The sequence below is a fragment of the Cicer arietinum genome, chromosome 5, assembly GCF_000331145.2.
Source record: "Cicer arietinum cultivar CDC Frontier isolate Library 1 chromosome 5, Cicar.CDCFrontier_v2.0, whole genome shotgun sequence".
NCBI classification, from domain to species: Eukaryota; Viridiplantae; Streptophyta; class Magnoliopsida; order Fabales; family Fabaceae; genus Cicer; species Cicer arietinum.
In genome coordinates this window covers 47,426,636-47,449,109 of record NC_021164.2, presented here as the reverse complement: position 1 = coordinate 47,449,109, position 22,474 = coordinate 47,426,636, and the positions used below count along the sequence as shown (strand labels likewise).

The following is a 22,474-nucleotide window of genomic DNA, read 5'->3' as shown; positions in this document are numbered from 1 at the left end:
AAACATAGAAGTTCATCAAAATATATAATTAGTTCCTAATGATGTTGCTCCATGATCAGTAGGTTGGTAGCTAGACTTAGAGTAACGTCTACCATCTGTTGGTGATTCTAAGTCTGTTGCTCGGAAAAAAAAAAATATATATGTATATATATTAACATCAATTAATGTTAATAAATATTGTCAAATATCAATTAACTAAACTTCTCATATAGCTAGAAGCATCATTACACAATTGATATTTTTAGCCATGGAGAAACAATTCCCACATGATTTTTTAAACAGGTTTTCTAAGAAAACAATTTTATCTGTTTTTCTCTGGAATTTTGCATTTCCAATAAGAAAGCAATTTGCTTCTTCAACATATCAAATTTTGAATCCTTTTTCTTAAGTCTATCAATTTTAGCTTACATATTCTCCATCTTCTCATTAGCTTCGAAGGAACACATTGATCTTGCAGAGTGATAAGTAGATCTAGTGATTTGAGACAATGTTATTCCAAGTCCCATACAACCAACATATTCATGATGTTCTTTTCCAGACACATTCACAAATGCTTCATTTGAAGGATGAGTCTTCCCAATTTCAACTTGCAATTGTTCCTGCACAAGCAAATGAAGCAAACTAAATCTCTCTTTATAACGGAAAGGTCTGAAATACTCCAACCATTTCAATAGAAAAACACCATGTAGTACATTCAAGTATGTGTCGCAAAAGAACAATCTATTTGATATCATCTAAGACAATAAATAGATGAATTATAACTTATAATCAATCAAGAGAAAAGCCACAATGTACATAGCATATAATAGATGTACTATATTGGTACAAACACCAAACTAACTACATCCAACCATAATGCACCAAACCAAACCTCTGTAACATTGGAGCAAGCATACCAATACAACTAGTGAATTCATTGACAAAATTGGAGCTATACTAATTACATCTATTCTCATATAAGTAATGTTATAGGTTTATAGCTTTGTAACTCACTATCACTAACCAAATAAGTAACTTTTTATAGTTTTGCAACTCACTATTACCAAAACTAATAGTTGCATCTTTGATTGTATAGTGGTAACCAAGAAATACTTACAATCACATACCAATTCTATTCTTTACATTGACATATTTTTCATTGGCCGCTTCATTGACATATGACTCATCAGACTTTTTATGACAAATTGAAAATATTTCACCTCTAGTGTATTTTCGACCATCTCTCAGTTCCAGCAAGTAAACACATATAATAGGTACTTGTGCAATTAAGTATACAATCAATAGTAGATAGAGTGAATCCAACCAACTCTTCTATCTTCCTTGCAAACGTCTTAGAACCTAATGTATGAAGGATCATAGCTTTTCTCGATTTGTAGCATTTTTATCAGCCTTCTACTGCAGTGATAACAAATGACATCAACAAAACAAAAAAATAGTAGAAATCAAATGACAAGGCAACAAATGAATGATTACCATTATGTCCGCCTTATGTCTATATTGGACAAAAATAGTCCAATGGTCTTGGTTAATAAAACGTGGATAATTTTGTAGGTTTTCCTCCAAAGAAATATGTCATAACAACCATGTAAAAAAAATTGAAATATGTCTCACTTCATCTAACACCTAATTCAATTAAATATGTCATAACTCAACCATGTAAAAAAAATTAAATTATATAAATATAATTAGACATTAGATTCCATACTAATAACTTATATATCCCAATATGTAGAATTCCTTTTTTGAGAAATTTATGTCTCATCTTCCACCACATCTTTAGAGTGAGAGGATGTCTCGTAAGAAGGTGTTGGTTTTGTTGCTTGCACTGTTGGTGGTGTTGTCACTTGAGAATGTGGTTGTTTTGTCGCTTGCATTGCAATTGATGGTGTTGTCACCAGAGAATGTGATGGTTCTATTGTTTGCACTGTTGGCGATGTTATCGCCTGAGAAAGGGGTGGTTTTATCTCTTGAACTACAGTTGGTGGTGTTGTCACCAGAGAAGATGTTGGTTCTATCGTTTGCATTGTTAATGGTGTTGTCACTTGGGTAGGTGGAAGAGTTGTCGTTTGGGCTATTGGTGTAAACCATGTCTCCAAGGTGCTTCATTTTGGCTACTTCAAGATCTCTAGGTAGTATAAGCCTCGAGTGACCCTTTGTGAAAAGGTACAATGATTTATTATCCATGTAAATAAATAAAAATCAGCAAAGAATAAGAATAAGAAACATGTTACATTGTTAATCTTTTTACTCTTAACAGGGTAAAGCTTTGATGATTGAGGCACACAGAATGTTATGAGTCTCCAAGTTTTCGTTGATGACATTAAATAATATAGTGTAAGCAATTATCTACCTTTGAAGTGGCCATTAATCAGACTTTCTTCTTTATTTGTTTCTATTGCTGCAAGTACCATAACAAGCATATGATCCTTTTTGTATTCTTTTACCAAGCAATGTATATAGGATGTTACATGTCTTTCTTTTTGCTAACGCTGATCTAATCACATCATAAGACACTTGGTAGCTTGTATCTGCTACTATGAATTTGCTATGGATGAAATGATTGACAATTTTTTTAAATGGAATTCACTCTAAATAATTTGGAACAAATATGAGTTATGATGTGATGGAGAGAATGAAAAATAAAAGTATAAAGTGAGATTGAGAGATTATTACTAACCTGTGAAGGTTTTGAAACGGTAGAAGAAGATTTCTGAATTGATTGAGAGAGATTGAGAGCCTTCATCCTTTTTTTTAATTCTCTTCCATTGTTTTGCGTCGAATATCCCCATATGATGATTATATTTTGTTCACAAGATTGAGAATCCAAACACAATTACATTGCAAACATTGATGACAATCAAGTTAGAATAATGTAAATAGCTAAAAAGATAAGATTTTCAAAGATGTCAATATGTACCAATTTAATCAACAAAAATGAGCAGCAATGCATAACTATGCCTAACACAATAACAATAAATAATAGTAAATAAAATAAAACGAAGAGTATCATATCATAAATAAATAAAATCATAGATTGAGTAAGGATAAACAATGAAATCATAAATCCTTTAGGGGTTACAAACAACAAACTAGAATTCTTAACAATCATAAATCTATATATTGATTATTTTCATCAAAATCATCATTAAATGTTGAAGTTTCAGGATCATCATTTGTAGCCATTCTTGCCAATTGTATATGTGTGGTCTCATTAGAAAAAACTTGTTCCAAATTTTGAGATGGGTACGGTTCAATGAGTGCCATAATTTCATCATGTCCACCTATATCATACAAGTCTTTTGGCTTCAAATGAATAGGTATGCTTCATCCTTGTTCCATTTCATCATCAACTTAATAAATCATTTGAGCTTCTTATGATTTAATGTATGGCTCACCGTCTTCATGTTCTCCAGTATGTATTTGTCTTACCAAATTTATAGAGAAAAAATCCAATTTATCTGTCTTAATGCCTCTTGGATTTGTGGTATTCGCCTGTTTATATTTAAACATTGGTCCTTTGAAGCCATCATAGAAAAACTCAATGATATCTATCAATCTTCCATAGTAAGGCAGCCCTCCAAATCTCATTTGAGCTTCACTATTGTTTGAGTAACTTTCGTGTTTTAAACATGTCAAAAACTCCACTAATATCGAGTTATAATTATTTAAGAAGATAAATTTGTCACACACAAAAAAAGAAAAAAAAATGTAATCCAACATTAATAAAAGGAAAAGTTAATAATATTAGATATTTTAGTTATTGATTCTAATAAAGAATGAATTTAATTTGTATATACTCAAAGTACAAAACCTTTTTACACATGCATCAATCAAATTACTCAATGATGCTACTTTTTTAGGTTTGACATATTTTGATTGGTTGCATGTGTATAAAGCCGAAGATGAATTAGTGCTTCGAGCTCAATAACATAGGACCCTAATTCATGAGGACTCCCCCTTTTTTTTTTTTAATAATATAAGAGGGTTATATTTGTGTGAGTTAAATATGGGTTTAGTCCTTAAAAAATTGTGACCTTTTAAGTTTAGTACTTTAAAAAAATATTATTTACTTTTAGTCATTTTGATTTTATAGAGACTTAATTATTTGAGAGATTAAAAATATCAATTTTTTACAAAAAAATTTCAAATAAGAGATTCAAAGTGAATAAAAGAATTTATTTAGAGACTAAAAAGTTATAATTTTTTATAGGGATTAAAAATAAAATTAGAAATATATTTTAATATATTATATTCAAGTTTATTATAAATATTAGGTTATTATACACTGTAAATAACTAAAATCATACTATTAAAATTTATAAACAGAACGTGTAACATTAAAATTAACACGAATATAAAATTTTAATTTAACATTTAAGGACATTGACGAATATTATTTTTTTCTTATACAATCTAGGGTTTTGAGGAATAGTTTTATCAAGGACAATTGATATGCAATGTTTTAATTGTTGTTTTTACGATTATCCATTCACAACATGACAAGTGATATATACTCTCATAATTTAATTGAATAAACCCACTTCTCCATCATCTTTACACTGTCTTGTGATGAACTATATGACATGTAAAAAGCATATTTTTACAAGAGTAAAAACATAGAGGTACCCTTAAAAAATATATAGACATATGTTTCTAGAGAATTGAAAATTAAAATTTCAAATAAGATTTAAGTTTTTTTTTTATAGATACTAAAATATATTTGAAAATAATTAATATAAGTGATATATTGAGAACAGAACAAAGGAATCACACCTGTTTATTAATGGCGGCAAAATATAATTTTATTGAATATGCTTTAGAAAAAACAAATTTTGTGGGGGCAAATGCCCTAATTACTTTTTTAAGCAAATCTATTGAAGGAAATACTAGAAGTATTTCAACTCTTATAGTGTGGTCCAAACTCAACATTATAGTTAGAAAACTCTACCAACTTTTAATAAAGAATTGCAAATTTCTAACCAAATCATATGCCGAAAAGTTGGACTAAACTCCTTACAAAGATTAAGAACCAATATTGACCTTAAACCAAGATACACCATCTACTGTCAAATAGAAACTTGCATATCTAAGGAACCAGATAATAACCAAGAAGGCAAGCACCACATAACTAAAATAAATTACAAATAATTAGTTATGTAGGCAATGGTTTGCACTTGGATTTTAAAAAATATATATTTTTAATACTTAATGCACACAAAAAAGTTGACATGATAAAGAGAAAGACATGTGTTATAGATTGTGCATTCAGTGTGTTTTGATCTTCTTAAATGATTGAGTGTTATAATAGTGATTTAAGTTTTTAAATATAACTTTAGTTAATTAATTTAATTTTTAAATATATTTTTCGCCAATCACTTTATTCTATAAAATTCTTAATAAAAAACATCTGAAAATATATTTGTAAAATTTAAAGACTATATAACATTTATGAATTAAAATAACTATTTATTTTTTTAATAATATATATGCGACAATGGTTAAAATTGGGTTTTGGTTGTTTGAAACTCTAAAAACACTTTTTTCACTAATTGGAAAGAAAATGGAAAAAAGAATGTCTATTTATTTAAGAAAAATTCTTTGGTACCTGAAATTTTATTGAGTAATGATATTTAGAAGCCAAAATCAATTCAAAATTTAAATGTAATTTAATATAATTAAATATAAAAAAAATAACATAACATTAAATAACTAAATGATCTTGAGTATATCATATTCAACAAAAGTCTAGAATACTATAGTGTTCATCTATAGATAAATTTTCTCTCGTTTTGTAAGAAAACAAACAAAGAGGATTTTTTTTGACTTAATTGCAGTTTTGGTCCCCTATTTTAGTTGAATTGTGAAAGCAGTCCCCCTATTTTGTTTCTCCCCAGTTTTGGTCCTCCAAACAGAATTTTGGTCCAAAACTTGATGAAATTTCATTTTTTTAAGCCGTACTACACCATTTATGATCATAGATTTCAAGTACAATTGTTGCAAATGAGATCTTGAGGCATGGTGCGACTTAAATAAATACAAAAAAAATGAAATTTCATCAAGTTTTGGACCAAAATTATGTTTGAGGGATCAAAACTGAAGAGAAATAAAATGGAGGGACTACTTTTACGATTCAGCTAAAATAGGGGGACCAAAAATGCAATTAAGCCATTTTCTTTCTTTCTTTCTTATATTAGTTGTACCAAATATAATGTTAGTATTTCTTTTTCTCAAAGGTAAGACCTTACTCAAAAATATAACTACTTACTACTTTAACAAAACGTCATAGTTAGGTAAACCAATTCTAAACATAAATTAAACTCTTAAGATATACATGATGATGTACATTGTGACATTTTTCGTCAAATATGAAACTCTTAAATATATATGATGATATACATTATTTACCTAGTTATATATTCAATCAGATTTCATTATTTAGTGTGGAATTATGAAATTATCTAAAAATTATCACATTATGATAACAGCAACCACACAATTAAGTAGATTAGACTTCACATCTTAACTAAAAATTATAAAATATATAGTATATATATTGATCTTTCTACTTATATGGTGTTTCACTTATCGTCCACTTTCTATCAACATATTTAGTCTCATATTTGATATACCAACATCTAGGTATATAATAAAAATACTATTTTAAATTAATCACATAAATATCTAAATTCTAATATATGATTCGACACATGTCTTATTGTAAAACTATTTAAAACTTTTTAGGACATACAAATTAAATAAAATCTTTTTTATATAAATATTTTTATGGTGAAAGATCCCTTTAAACAGATTTTATCATAAGAAGTTTATAGGCTTCCAAAGAACCTTAGTGTAGCAACTACGTCGAAACATGAAGATGACAAGGAATGGGGAGGTTTGAAAAAAAAAACGAGCAGTACAAACGTTGGATCTTTGACTAGTTCTATTGGGACTTAGAAGAGGAAACCGAGATAAATGTTCTAAAGTCATCAAATTTAACCATTAGAACATGCAAATTCAACTTAAAATAATGAATTGAGGGTTTCTAGAAGTCAATATTGTAATTTTGGAGATTAATTCATCTTGATTAATCTTCTTTTGGAAGAAGACTCACTTTTCTTGAATAAATACGAGTATGTGAAGTGTATTATCAATTCATCTAAGAGAAAATGTGTGTGAGAACACTAGAGAGAATTTTTATAATGAAAGTGTTATCATTTCTTGTAACTCTTAAAGTATGAGCCTATAAAACTCAATTTAGAGTTGACTTACAAGTCATTAAAATTTTAGTTGAGATAGTAAATATAATTGTTGAGGTGTTTGCATATATGTAGTCAAGAGGTGTTGAGCCGTGTTTTCTTATTCTTTTAATTGTGTTATGTCCCACATAAGAAAAACAAATATAAATTTATTTATAAGTCTTCACTTAAATTTAAAGATTTTCCTATCTTAGATTGAAGCACAATTCTCTCACCTAAAATTTATTTTATAAAAAAAAAAAAAATCAATGATAGTATTAAAGAATTTCAAATAATATTTTATTTATTTTTTGAAGAACTTTAAAATAATAATCAAAGACACTGATTTGATGCTTGAATATTTTTCAATGTTTATTATTTTTAATTTTCAATTATATAATACTATTTATTTATTTGTTGTGATTTGATGCTATCCTTTAGAAAATTTGAATTGCTAAATCTAAAAGTAAGGAAATTAAAAAACAGAAAGTGGTATATCACATCAAAGTAATAGTTAAAATATAGTACCTGATTTAAGTCATAATGATCACTTTCACTTGTTTGTGAAAGTGCTTTGTATAACGGCTGAAGTTCTTGATTGATATTCCTCGATCTGAAGGGTTACAAAGATTAAGAACCAATATTGACCTTAAACCAAGATACACCACACCATCTACTGTCAAATAGAAACTTGCATATCCAAAGGAACCAGATAATAACCAAGAAGGCAAGCACCACATAACTAAAATATATTACAAATAATTAGTTATGTAGGCAATGGTTTGCACTTGGATTTAAAAAAAAAAAAAATTTAATACTTAATGCACACAAAAAGACATGTGTTATAGATTGTGCATTCAGTGTGTTAATAGATTGTGCATTCAGTGTGTTTTGATCTTCTTAAATGAGTGAGTGTTATAATAGTGATTTAAGTTTTTAAATATAACTTTAGTTAATTAATTTAATCTTTAAATATATTTTGCGCCAATCACTTTATTCTATAAAATTCTTAATAAAAAACATTTGAAATTATATTTGTAAAATTTAAAGACTATATAATATTTACGAATCAAAATAACTATTTATTTTTTTAATAATATATATGCGACAATAGTTAAAATTGGGTTTTGGTTGTTTGAAACTCCTAAAAACACTTTTTTCACTAATTGGAAAGAAAATGGAAAAAAGAATGTCTATTTATTTAAGAAAAATTCTTTGGTACCTGAAATTTTATTGAGTAATGATATTTAGAAGCCAAAATCAATTCAAAATTTAAATGTAATTTAATATAATTAAATATAAAAAAAAAAACATAACATTAAATAGCTAAATGATCTTGAGTATATCATATTCAACAAAAGTCTAGAAACCATAGTGTTCACCCATAGATAAATTTTCTCTCTTTTTGTAAGAAAACAAACAAAGAGGATTTTCTTTCTTTCTTTCTTATATTAGTTGTACCAAATATAATGTTAGTATTTCTTTTTCTCAAAGGTAAGATCTTACTCAAAAATATAACTACTTACTACTTTAACAAAAAGTCATAGCTAGGTAAAACAATTCTAAACATAAATTAAATAAATATTATTTTAAGATAAAACAATAATGCAATATCTATGATACAGTACTATTGCATGTTTAAGTTTAAAACTTTTGTGCATATTCAAATTGATAGGTCTAAATTTATATAATTGCTTTCATGAGATTTCATAGAACTAGAACTATAATCTACATTGTAATTATCCGTCCTATTTGGTGAAGAAAAATGTGTTATTTCTTGATCACTATGCACCATTGGAATCAGCAGAGAATTGAAAGGGAATAGAAGATCAAGAAATTTGATAGTCCTACTATTTCCTTCTTTATTTGACATTTCTCTAACAAAACATTCACTTGACTCAGGCTCCTGCAATACATAGTAGAATAATTAATTATTTTTGTTTAACATATCAAGATTGATTATTCAGTTTACTCTTACAATTGGGTTGAAACTAAAATCATTTTACAAAACCGACATATAGGATGAAGAATGTCAGCCATTTATAAAAATATTGTCTATATAGAGTTTCCGCGTAATTTCATTATTTAGTGTTGAATTATGAAATTATCTAAAGATTATCACATTATGATAAGAGCAACCACACAATTAAGTAGATTAGACTTCACTTCTTAACTAAAAATCATAAAATATATAGTATATATATTGATCTTTCCACTTATATGGTGTTTCACTTATCGTCCACTTTCTATCAACATATTTAGTATCATATTTGATATACCAACATCTAGGTATATAATAAAAATACTATTTTAAATTAATCACATAAATATCTAAATTCTAATATATGATTCGACACATGTCTTATTGTAAAACTATTTAAAACTTTTTAGGACATACAAATTAAATAAAATCTTTTTATATAAATATTTTTATGGTGAAAGATCCCTTTAAACAGATTTTATCATAAGAAGTTTATAGGCTTCCAAAGAACCTTAGTGTAGCAACTATGTCGAAACATGAAGATGACGAGGAATGATGGAGGTTTGAAAAAAAAGAGCAGTACAAACGTTGGATATTTGACTAAGGTCTATTGGGACTTAGAAGAGGGAAAACGAGATAAATGTTCTAAAGTCTTCGAATTTAACCATTGAAACATGCAAATTCAACTTAAAATAATGAATTCAGGGTTTCTAGAAGTCATTGTAATTTTGGAGATTAATTCATTTTGATTAATCTTCTTTTGGAAGAAGACTCACTTTTCTCGTATAAATACGAGTATGTGAAGTGTATTATCAATTCATCTAAGAGAAAATGTGTGTGAGAACACTAGAGAGAATTTTTATAGTGAAAGTATTATCATTTCTTATAACTCTTAAAGTAAGAAAGTAAAAGCTTATAAATTCAATTTGGAGTTGACTTACAAATCATTAAAATTTTAGTTAAGATAGTAAATATAATTGTTGAGTTGTTTGAAGACAAGAGGTATTGAGCCATGTTTTCTTATTCTTTTAATTGTGTTATGTCCCACATAAGATTCAAGGTGTGTGAGTGAAATCTCTCCAACAAATATAAATTTATTTATAAGTCTTCACTTAAATTTAAAGATTTTTCTATCTTAGATTGAAGCACAATTCTCTCACTTTAAATTTATTTTATAAAAAAAAATCAATGATAATATTAAATAATTTCGAATAATATTTTATTTATTTTTTGAAGAACTCTAAAATAATAATTAATTTTTCAAAGAAGTTTCAAATAATAATCAAAGACACTGATTTGATGCTTGAATATTTTTCAATGTTTATTATTTTTAATTTTCAATTATATAATACTATTTATTTATTTGTTGTGATTTGATACTATCCTTTAGAAAGTTTAAATTGCTAAATCTAAAAGTAAGGAAATTAAAAAACAGAAAGTGGTATATCACATCAAAGTAGTACCTGATTTAGGTCATAATGATCACTTTCACTTGTTTGTGAAAGTGCTTTGTATAACGGCTGAAGTTCTTGATTGATATTCCTCGATCTGAAGGGTTTTGAAAGAATGTGAAGTAGTTAATAATCATATATAATATAATAAAAAATGTTTCATATATACTAGTAAGAAAATGCTTAATAAAGTATGAAAATCGATTCATACATAAAAGTCGATCGCAATAATTTTACAAATATATAATTATACAGTTTTTTTTTCTTCCAAATATATAAGTTATATAGGTTAAGTAAATCTCATTTTTTGAAATAAAGAGAACAATTGATAAATATATATTTATAAGTTACCTTTGTGGTGAACAAGTAGAGATTTGAGGATGATTGAATTGTGCATTTTCTTCGGGTATTGGTGCAAGAATTGTATGTCCCTTCAGGTTTCGGTACATCTAACAACCCACAATTTCTCTTAAGATCATTGATGGAAATACTTCACAATTAATTTACTCATTGAGACATTTAACAAAAGAATAAAAATTAAACATACTCCCCATTTTATAATATAATTATTTGCCATTCCAAAAAAAATTTTCTCCCCATTTATTATTATTATTATAATTTTTGGAAAAGTCAAACATTTTATTAGTAACAATTAACAAAAAGTACAAGAAGTGCAAATGCAAAATTCATATCAGTACAATGCAAAATTAATTTATGTTTGAATACATTTATGTAAAATAAATTGAACAAATGTATTTAGAAAACTGAATTGAACGGTAAATTTGAGGATAAAAATCAATTTTAAAAATAAAAAAATTTAAATCTAACTCAAGTCAAAATAAATTTTAAAAAAATAAATTATATACTTGAACACATTCAAAAATATCAAAGTCAATTTTAAACACCTAAATTCAAAATTTATATCTTTGGTCTTACACACCTAAATTTAGTTTTATTTATTCAGAAAATGAAATAAAACATAAATTAAGAAACTAAGATATATTGGCCTCATTTTTTTTTTTATGTTTATAGTTAAAAATTGTAAAGAAATTCTCACACATAACTATAAAGATTGACAATATTTTTATTTATTTAATGAATATTAGTATATAGTTTGTCTAAAGTTGGAAGCGATAATTCAACCCTCTCACTCTTAATTATCATGACTCAACTTTTAATTTAACTCCCTCATCCCTAAGATTGGACTCATTATTATACCCACCTAAAAGAATGTTCACTAAAAATATTATACTCCGTATTTGTCTCATAATAGTTGTTCAATTGACCATTCTATATAGAATAAGAGAAATAATAATAAATGAAAGTAATAAAATATGATTTTATTAATTTACCCTTATTGATTATTATTTTATTTCTATCATAAATTAATGTAAAATAAGAATAACAATACGAGATTTATTAAAATAATATTAATTAGATAATATAATTAAAATATATATAATTAATATTATACATTTAAAATTAAAAATGACGTGATAATTTTCTGTGTATATGAATATGACATTTATGATGAAATGAACATCAAACATTTTCCATGTTACGTACTATAAAGTTGTAGAATGAGCAAAGTGTTTTCATATTTATTTACGTAAATCATAATCATGCTGAAGACTAGTTGGCTTTGAAATTGAAGAGAAATGTAGTGAGAACCGATTTTCAAGCCTATTAAAGTAAAAAAAGAAAAAGTAATTCTCTTTCTTTAAGGCTTACACAGCCGTGTGCTTTTAGCATCTCAAAAAGCAAGCTAAACACATTTAATTGTTTATAGATCCTAAAGAGGGACAAGGAAAAAAGGTATTTCATGTGTCTAAATTTTACTTCATTTTTCGTGAAGCATGCACATTATATTTAATGCCCTTGGACCTAATCCTAGACTGAAATCACCAAATTTAATTTATATATATTGAATAGAAAAATATTTTTTATATTTTATGAAATGTATACACATATTGAGAGATTGAGATAAAAAAGAATGATCTGATAAATATAATATAAAAAAATGATAAAAATAAAATAAAATATTGAATAGATATATAAAAATTAAAAATATAAGGATATTATATTTATATTACGTTTCCATGACTAAAGATTTTAAAATAACATTAAAGCATAAGTAGAAGAATTTTAATGTGACCATAATTTATATTTCTTTTGAGTCTATATATAAGCAAATATGATTTAAAGAGATCGATGTATTTTGTTTAAATTTTAAAAGAAATGCAATAAATTTTTTAGACTCTCCTTTGCTTATAATTAACTCCGCAAGAAATATTAGTATTTCTTTTGTTTTGTTTTTAACCTTAACCTTAGTATTAAATAAATGAAATATATATAATTGATGATTTCAGAATTGGTCACATGATGTGAAAAAGCATAAGAAAGGCAACTAACAAGGAAGAGAAGTGGGGTTGATAATGGGATCAGAGATTTGGTCATCAAATGAAAAGTTAAAGGAATCGAAGATATTCATCAACGAGTGTGAGATATACATGGGTATTGTGAAAAGTCACAAATCTTAATTTGTTTCTAAAGATTACACTACTTTATTGATTTTTTTTTTTTTTTTTTCATTTCAGAAATAATTGTAGATGAGTAAAAAAATAATGATTTTAGGTGGGTTGCCAAAATGCACTGCACCTTATTTTGTTTTTTTTTTTTACGTGGTTTCACGTATTTACGTAAATATTGATAAATGTTCAATTAAGATCGAAGTGTTTAAAATTAAGATTGGTATTTTAAAATATAAAATTAAAATTTGTAATTAAAATTAAGAAAATTGATGTTTTAAAATATAAAATTAAAATTAAAGGTTATAATTTTTGAGACTTTAATGTGACTAAAATGGAATAGTCACTCTTAGATCTTTGAATCTTTGAATTGGTTTGCTTCAAGTAAAGATAATAAAGTTGCAGGAGATAGATTTTCTAATCAATTTATCTATTCCTTAACTTTTATGACTTTTCATTAAAGAGATATATTTTGATATAATAGATTTGAGTACTTTTTGTAAATAAATATTTTGCTTATAAAAAAAACCAAAAAAGAAAGGGTAGACATTTTACACTTATTCATACTAGTGTAGTTGTTCAATGGGCTATGATCTAAAAGGAGTGTAAGCATTAAAATATAATAAGTTGAAATATTCTTTATACTCCCTAAACAAAGATTTTGCTTAAAAGAGAATAAGTAGGTGCAAGGCCAATATCATATATTAGGAAAAAAGTGATGATTTTTCAAATTTTGGTGTCCCTCTAAAAAAAGAATGTCTAATGTTTACTTTAAAAGGAAAATATATAAACCAAAAAACATGGCTAATATGATAATTAATTAATTAAATTGTTGGTTTTTGCACAAGATGGATGAACATGCATGAATTACATTTATGTATCTGAAGATGACTTTTAATATGAGAGATTCGAAGTCCCTTCACTTGCATCATACTCAAAATGCGCTTTGGAGTTGTCTCTGCAAAATCAGTTTGCAAAATTGTCACTATTGGAAAGTGTTAAATAAATGTAAGATCAAAACATTGTTTTACTATCAACATGGTTGCTATTGCGACTGCATCGACTGCATTTGACTAGAGATCTCTAGACTACATCAAAGATCAACCATTGCACTATGATCATATCAAATGATTTCTTAATTCCCTTTTGTTAATTCATTTGAATGTGATTTAACATAAATCTTTTACTATCATACACTACACTGTCTCTAATATAAACAAAAATTATAATCGAAAAGTTGATATCTGATTTTAATTTTTTTTTTTTTTTTTTGTATTTTAGATGGATATGTAGCAAATTAAAATTCAAGATAACAAGATACATGGGAATTAAAAATAGAAAAAAAAATTAAAAATGGAAAAGAAATATATACTAGTACTAGTACAAGATAACAAGCATATATATGAAAGCAAAAAATAAGAGGTATAGATGAAATTAATTAATTGGTAGCCCTAAAAAAACTTACTGTGTTGTCCACCTAGACTTTCAACCGTTTGAACAAAGTATTCATGGAGCTCAGGTGTCCATCGAAGGCGTGGCTGTTCTGATTTATGATACTTTCTTATTCCACTTCTCTTTGAATTATTCTTCATTTTCTAAGCTTTTATATATTTGAGATGTGATGCAGCAACAACAGCTAGAAAAGTTTATGGAAGACTATTTATATATATATAGATAAGAATATTGGTTTTATATATATGTCTGATATAGACTAATACAAAATGCAGCAGCAATCATAGAATGTTTTCTATGGTCAATGACTATTTTTTTAAGAAAACTGAAATTTTTGGTGAAACATAATCTTTTCATATATTCTTACACACACCAACTAATATATATATATATAGATGTTGTCTTATTATCATTTATTTTATGTGTATTAAGTACTCTCTCGGGTTTGAACATTCCATATGTTTCCAACTTTTTTTAAAATTAACAATTTTATTTTTTTTAAGAGAAATCAATTAAGATACTTTAGTAACTTTGAATCGAACTACTCTATTTAATAACTTGGTTCGATAAAATTTTATCGATATATCTTTTAAATCAAAAATTGATATTAAATCGATTAATTCTATAAATATTATAAAATTTTAAAATTATTTGATAGTTTCTGGAATATTAAAATATAAATAAAAATGATAGTTAAAAAACTAATATATCTGATTAAAAATTTAGTCAAACTACATCAATTTTTTAACTATTATTTTTTCTTATATTTCGTTTTGAAGAAAATATTTTATTGAACCATTTCAAATATACGTGCAATGAATTAAATTTTTAAAAAATAGAAGTAAATATCAACATTATATCAAAGCTACAAATTTCATTACCACAATATTTGCCGTTGGTATAAGTGTTTTGGGTCTATACCAATGGAAAATTGTCTTTCATCTATGGGTATTTGTTGTCACTAAAAGTTAGTTTCTTGCAGTGAATTAAATATCATATGACAGTCAACCATTGAATTGATTAAATTAAATGTATTTAATAAGATATAAGTTAGGCTTAATTGCAGTTTTGGTATCTCTATTTTAGCTGAATCACGAAAATAGTCCTCTCATTTTATTTCTCCACAGTTTTAGTCTCACGAAAAGAATTTTGGTCCAAAACTTGATGAAGTGTCATTTTTTTTTAGCATTTATTTAAGCCACATCATACATCAAGATCTCGTAGTGCAACAATTGTACCTGAGATCTATGATCATAAATGATGTGGTGTAGCTTAAAAAAATCACATTTTATCAAATTTTGGATTAAAATTCTGTTTAGGGACCAAAACTGAGGAGAAATAAAATGGAGGACTAACTTCGTGATTTAGCTAAAATAAAGGGATAAAAACTACAATTAAGCCTATAAGTTATTAAGCAAAGTAATTAACTTTGAACTACTTGTGTAATAATATGAGTGGCTGCAAAATTGATTTTAACATCTTTGATTGTTCTCAAATTAAATTGTTTTTCCTCATAATTGATTCTAACTTGCTACTAATATTTGTAACTTTTAGTTCTATATATGGAAATAATTTGTAGTCTAAAATTTATTAATCAATTCATTTTTAAATGAATGTATCCAAATATAAATTAATTTATTTTTAAATCAATTTTACAAAATCAATTAATTAAAAATTAATTTTTCTCACAATAAAACAAAACACAAGTATAATCAATGGTAAGGGCTTAACTTTGTTACTTCTAGGTACCGAGTTGAAATTCCTTTGAGTACATTTGTAAAATCACAATTCTATTAATCAAAATTTTCTCCTTTCCCAAATTTTTTTAATTTTTTTTTTCTGCATTAAAGGGGAATAAAGGTGCTTCAACATCTCAAAGTGAAATTTCAATGATTGAATGCGCCCTTTTGGGCAAGTGCTCCAATCTTGATTGTGAAAAAAGGAGAAGAAAAAAAAAACATGAGTGAGGGATAAATGATGGTGACAAAAATTAGAAAAAAATAATATAAATAAAGGGAGGATATTTTAAAATTAACCTAATAAATTAAATGTTAATTTACAAACAAACAAAAAAATACTAACAAAATTCGTATCAAAGTAGTGTGTTTTGATTGAAGATCTACGTATGGATGACAATTAGATTCAAACTCAGTGGATATCTATAATGAGTAGGGTAATAATCCGTAAAAAGGGTATGGACACGAGGACGGATAATTATCCGTAAAATTAAGCGGGAATGAGTGCGGGTACGGGTGCTATAATACCCACCCCACCCCACACTTATATAAATATTTATTTATTATATTAGTGTTTAGTTTAATTAATTATTTTCTTTTATGTTTTAATATCTATTAATATCATTGGACCACTATAATATTTATAATCGAACGATAAACGTTTGTAAACTATTTCAGAATTTGATTATGATTAATAGGTAAATAATTGTGATTTTATAACTAAGAGTTATGTCTTGTTCATCGTGACTTTATAATTATACTTGCAACTTTCTATCAATTGTTTTTATAGATCTCGAATAATATTGTCGTAGGACTTACAACTTCGTAAAATATTATTATGGATATTTGAATATGTATTGTAACGAGTGTTCATTTGAAATATTTTAAAGTTGAAAAATATTTTGATTTATAATACTTTATGATTGGATTTAAGATATTTAGATAACTTTTAAATTTAATCACAACAATATCATTTATTTATCTATCTATTTTAGTTAAAACATGGGTAATGGGTAAAGATACGAACACTTACGTATCCAAATGGTAAGGGTACGTATATTAAAGTTAATACTCTATGAATACGGGAATAAATATGTTTTTAAATTGCGGGGGGACAAATACTATAGTACCCTACCCAAACTCTATCAATTGTCATTCCTAAATGTGATATGTTGATAATGTTATATAAAATAAATATATATATATAAAGAGAAAATGAAGTGTTAAATAAATATATAAAAATTATAAATGTACGTGTATCATTGTTAAAAAGGTTTCAACTATATATTCATATGAGAGAGAGTGCACATACGTTCTAAATATTGGCAAAAAGTACCACATATATATATCTTTGACATTCCTTAAACCCTAATTCCAATAAAAGCATTTAAAAGTTTATTATTAATAACATAAATTTATTATTAAATGCAAAAAAAATTAAATATTATTCGATTACATAATGTAACTTGAGAATAAAATTGAAATATGGGGAAAACTTGAAAAGTTATAACATAAGGGAAAATTTTTACTTATTTTTCATATATCCTTTTTTAACTATAAACTTTTGATATTTCCATGCATATACAAAAGAAACTTAAAAATTTCTTGAGTAAAAGTTGACTAAACCTTTTTAATATAAAACCTAATTTTTTTTCAATAGAATATAAAAATTAATGAAACTAGCTCAAAACCGTACATGACATAAAACTCAACTCTATATATAGTTTTCGTATGATAATAAATATTGCAACCCATACAAATATCGACACGTGCACACAAATACTTTAATTTTGTTTCATTCTTCTACTTTAAAACTTGAGACTTTGGACTAATCTATTTAAAAATAGCATAATCTCATTAAGGCTACATTTATTTGCAACATAAATAGATTTATATAATTGAAAGTCTACATTGAAGAAAACGAAAATTTGTCTTGCATTTAAATTCCATCAATATATAAAATTTTGAAAAAGAAGTGCATTTAGTCAAGGATGTGAATATATAGAAGAAAGCAAGGTGCATTCCATTTCTTCGATTCCTATCAATTTCATCAATAAAAGACGGTGCCTACTTTTTTTGGACCACATATATATATCCTCCACCTTGTTGTTGCCGTATTCGACACTAAACTAACCTCAAAATTCAAGTACCAAAGAAAAAAAGGAACCTTGTAAAATTAGAATTTCTTGAATGGTTCTTAATGTATGGCTCACATATTCCCATGCATCTTAGTCCACATGGAAAATCGACCATCTTAGTCCATTTGATATCATGACTTTGTCTAGGCCTTTGATTAATCACAAAAGGGTCCCATTTCCATGCACGTAAACTAATATATATATTCTAGCTATAGCTAGCGGAAAATAATATATGCAATTATGCATATACATAGAATCAAATTATATCTATTTTTAAATTAATATATAAATTTAAATTTATAATTAAATTTATTATTTAGTTTAAAATGAATTGGTTATAAAACTAATTGTAAAATTAGCTATGATTAAATAACTGGTGTCTAGTTAAGCAATTGATTTCAAAAAATTCAATTTTAAAATCGATTTTTATTCAAAATCGGTTACAATTTGATTATTTTTTAATATTTATTTTTTTAAAATCATTTATTCATAGTTTAAAAATTTGTTATTTAAAAAAAATCGATTATTCGTATTTAAAAATCGATTATTTTTACGAAATGAAAGCACAATTCAACTATACCATTGCTTTTTTTTGTGATTAAAATTGAACATGTTCAATTACTTATAATAACTTATAATTAAAATTGATCTATTACTAACTTCATTAAGACCACCGACTCTGATTCATACTAGTTCAATAAATTACTTATTACTAAAACCATAGAAAATACAAATATTTGAAAGTTTTTTCGATCAAATTTAACAATTACTGCACCATAATAAAACTGTAGAAAATACAAACACTTGAAAGTTTACTTCTAACACCGAGATGGACACCACCATAACAAGATTTAGTAAATTTCACATATCTAATAGATTTAAAATATTAATTTTTGTCTTGAGCATTTATAATTAAGTTAAGTTTGAGCAATATCTAAATCTCCATATCATTTTCAACGTATCATATTAATGTAACATTTTTTAAAAAATTTATTATTTAAAATTGAGTAATTATTTAAGAAATTATATTTAAAATGTTTAGTCTATCATATTTTAGTCTTCCTCAATAAATATTAAATATCTTAATTCATTAACTCGTTATCATACAATATAGTTGATTAGTAATAAGCAATTGATTAAATGAAATTAATGATATTTCAATGAAGTTAATAATAAATTGTCGAAAAACGCCGCCGAAACGTAGAATGTCGGTGGGGTGATGGCAAAATCAGAATCATTTTGGAGTTTTTGATATTTATGATTTTTGGAAGTTGAGTGGATAAAAACCAAATCTAAATATAAAACATAAGTGAATATCTAATTGGTTGATAAATAAACTGAATTATAACCATATTATTTTAACTGAATATTTAAAATGAATTTAAATCTGACTTTGGATTTCAATCTCATAACTGGATTTTTTGCAAAACCCTATAAAAAAGGTATATATATATATATATATATATATGCTTATTCATTCACACCTCTTTATTATTTTGTCTTTGGATTAGGCAAGGCTACAGTTAATTTTCTAAGCCCGGAATTAATGATGTAAACAACCAAAGATGAATTCCCCAACATTGGATGAATATTTAGTTTGATCTCCGAACGCGTGATACGTTTCATAATAATTTTTTATCAATGCATCAAAATTATAAATATATATTCTATTAGTCAGTTTAGTCATTAAATATGTTATTAATTAATCAATTTAATCCTTAAATATATTTTTGGTTAGTCAATTTAATCTATAATATTACTAACAAATGAGTATTAAATTATGCCTTTACAATTTCGTTAAATTCCGAGGCTATAACGATAGGCAACTCAAAAACCAAAATGATCATTGTTTATACATAGTTGAACGTATATGGGTTGGAACACTATTCTTCTTTCTCCTAACAATTAAATACTGATAATTGATATTGTTTCAATTAAAAAAATTCAATTAATTGGAAAGTGGCACTTAGAGCATATCTAAAAGGAGGTGTTTTATCTATTTTTTATTGTCAAAAAGGACGCCTATATATTCTCTCATTGAAGATAAAAAATGTGAGTGGTTCTTAAAGAAAGTGTAGCTATACAAACATTATTTCTTTTCACTTCATTTGTTTTTCTATCACTTCATTTTGCACGTGTCCTATATTGGCACCAGCTGGAGTGGGCGAGTAACTACTTTTCAACTTATCAAACTCATTATCTCCAAAAAAAAAAAAAATTAATAATTAATATATATATGTTAAAATTTGGATCAGCCAAACTCAATTCCACAACTTGTAAGCTAACAGATTTTTATTTATGTCATACTTCAATCAATTTCAGACATATATGAAAACTTGTCATGCTGAGGATTAAAATCTGTAATTTGACCAGCACGGATGACTTCCCAACGATTACCTAATAGTAGGTGGTTCAGCAAATTGGATAAATTCTAATATTATGCATCTTAGAATTTATTTAAACACGTTTTTAGTGAGAAACTTTTTAACATGTTTTTAGATCATAACGACTGTTTGTTTTAGATTTAAAAAAAAAATGATTGACTTTATATTTTTCAGTATGATTTTTATGAAAATTTATTTAAAAATAACAGAAGTTATTTTGGATTGATTTGTTATTGATTAAAAGAAATAAATTTGACATTCAATAAATACGTTTATTATTAGTAATTCTTTCATGATAAAAATAATATATTTAAAAATAAAAAAGATTCTCTAAAAAATTACTTTTACGAAGAATTTTTTAAAATAACTTTTATTTTATTCATCTTTTAAAATATTACTATTAAAAAAAAATTACAACAAATACATGAACTACTTAAAATGACATTTGAAAATAATTTATTTAAGCCAATTTTTAATTTGAAGCTTTTGTTTTTAAATTTTTTTTTGAAAAAATTGTAACAAAAAAATAATAATACTATAAAAAACATATTTTAAAAAAAATGTAATAAACAAATCAAACCTATGACTCTTAACCATATATGATATGAAATGTATAAATTAATAGCAGTTTTGTTTCAGTTTAATAGTTTTAGACACGATTAACTAAAAATCCCAACATAAAGTTACTACAAGTGATTAAAGAATTAGACTTAGGCTTTCATACGGTAGGAAGATGTTAAGTCAATTAGTCATTTTCTTATGATGGAGAGGAGGGTAAAGGTGTTAAAGAATTGGTGCCTTTGTAGGAGAGAGATAGGGTTGCAGCATGATTGAGATTCGATGGGGTTGATGAGGAACATCAATATATAACTTCATCAAGGGACTTAGGAAAAAAATTTGTTTGAAATTAAAAAATTTGTTTGGTAAATTAATTGTAAAAGAGGAAAATTAAAAAGAAAACTTATTTGTTAACCTAATTTTTTTAATTTATTTATTATATCAAATTATAAAATGGAAATGATGATATATTTTTAACTTATCATTACTTTTTAACCGTTTAATATAAAGTTAATGATCAAACAAAAAAATAATCTTCAAGTAATTATAAAATAAACGAATCAAACAGAATAGTTACAAATTAAAAGAATCAAATATGAATAAAATTAAGTATATGGATTTCAGTAAATACAATTACAAAAATATTTGATATACAAAAATTTTCACATTACGGAGAAAAATCTTAAATAACATTTTTTTAAGCATTAGATAACATCTATAAGTGTCGTTTATTTCAACGCTAGTAAATGTATAGTCAACGTTTTTTAAAAATAAAAAATGTTTTCTAATGTAACCTATAATAGTGGGTTTTAAATGTTAGTGTCGTAATGTAACTTATATCAACGTTTTTTAAATGTAAGTTATGTGTAATGTAATCTATAGCAATACTTCCTCTTATAAAGCTCTGTAAATTAGATGAGCTTATAATAACACTTTTTAAATGTAAGTGTTATTTAATATAATCTATAACAATGCTTCCACTTATAAAGCACCGTAAAAGATCATTTAATA

The 22,474-nt window shown here is 25.7% G+C and overlaps 1 long non-coding RNA gene and 1 pseudogene across 2 annotated transcripts; both read right to left on the bottom strand.

The window, feature by feature from the left end:
- Positions 1–8,389, bottom strand: LOC140920298 (uncharacterized). 2 transcript variants are annotated; one of them, XR_012163068.1, is made up of 2 exons: positions 1,474–8,389; positions 1–1,395 (listed from the first exon to the last, which is right to left on the bottom strand). It is a non-coding gene; the product is annotated as an uncharacterized lncRNA (long non-coding RNA). The 2 variants fall into 2 exon arrangements; XR_012163069.1 differs by having other exon boundaries at positions 2,678–8,389.
- A 398-nt stretch (positions 8,390–8,787) lies between these two features.
- Positions 8,788–15,019, bottom strand: LOC140920290 (uncharacterized; annotated as a pseudogene).
- Positions 15,020–22,474: the final 7,455 nt, after the last annotated feature.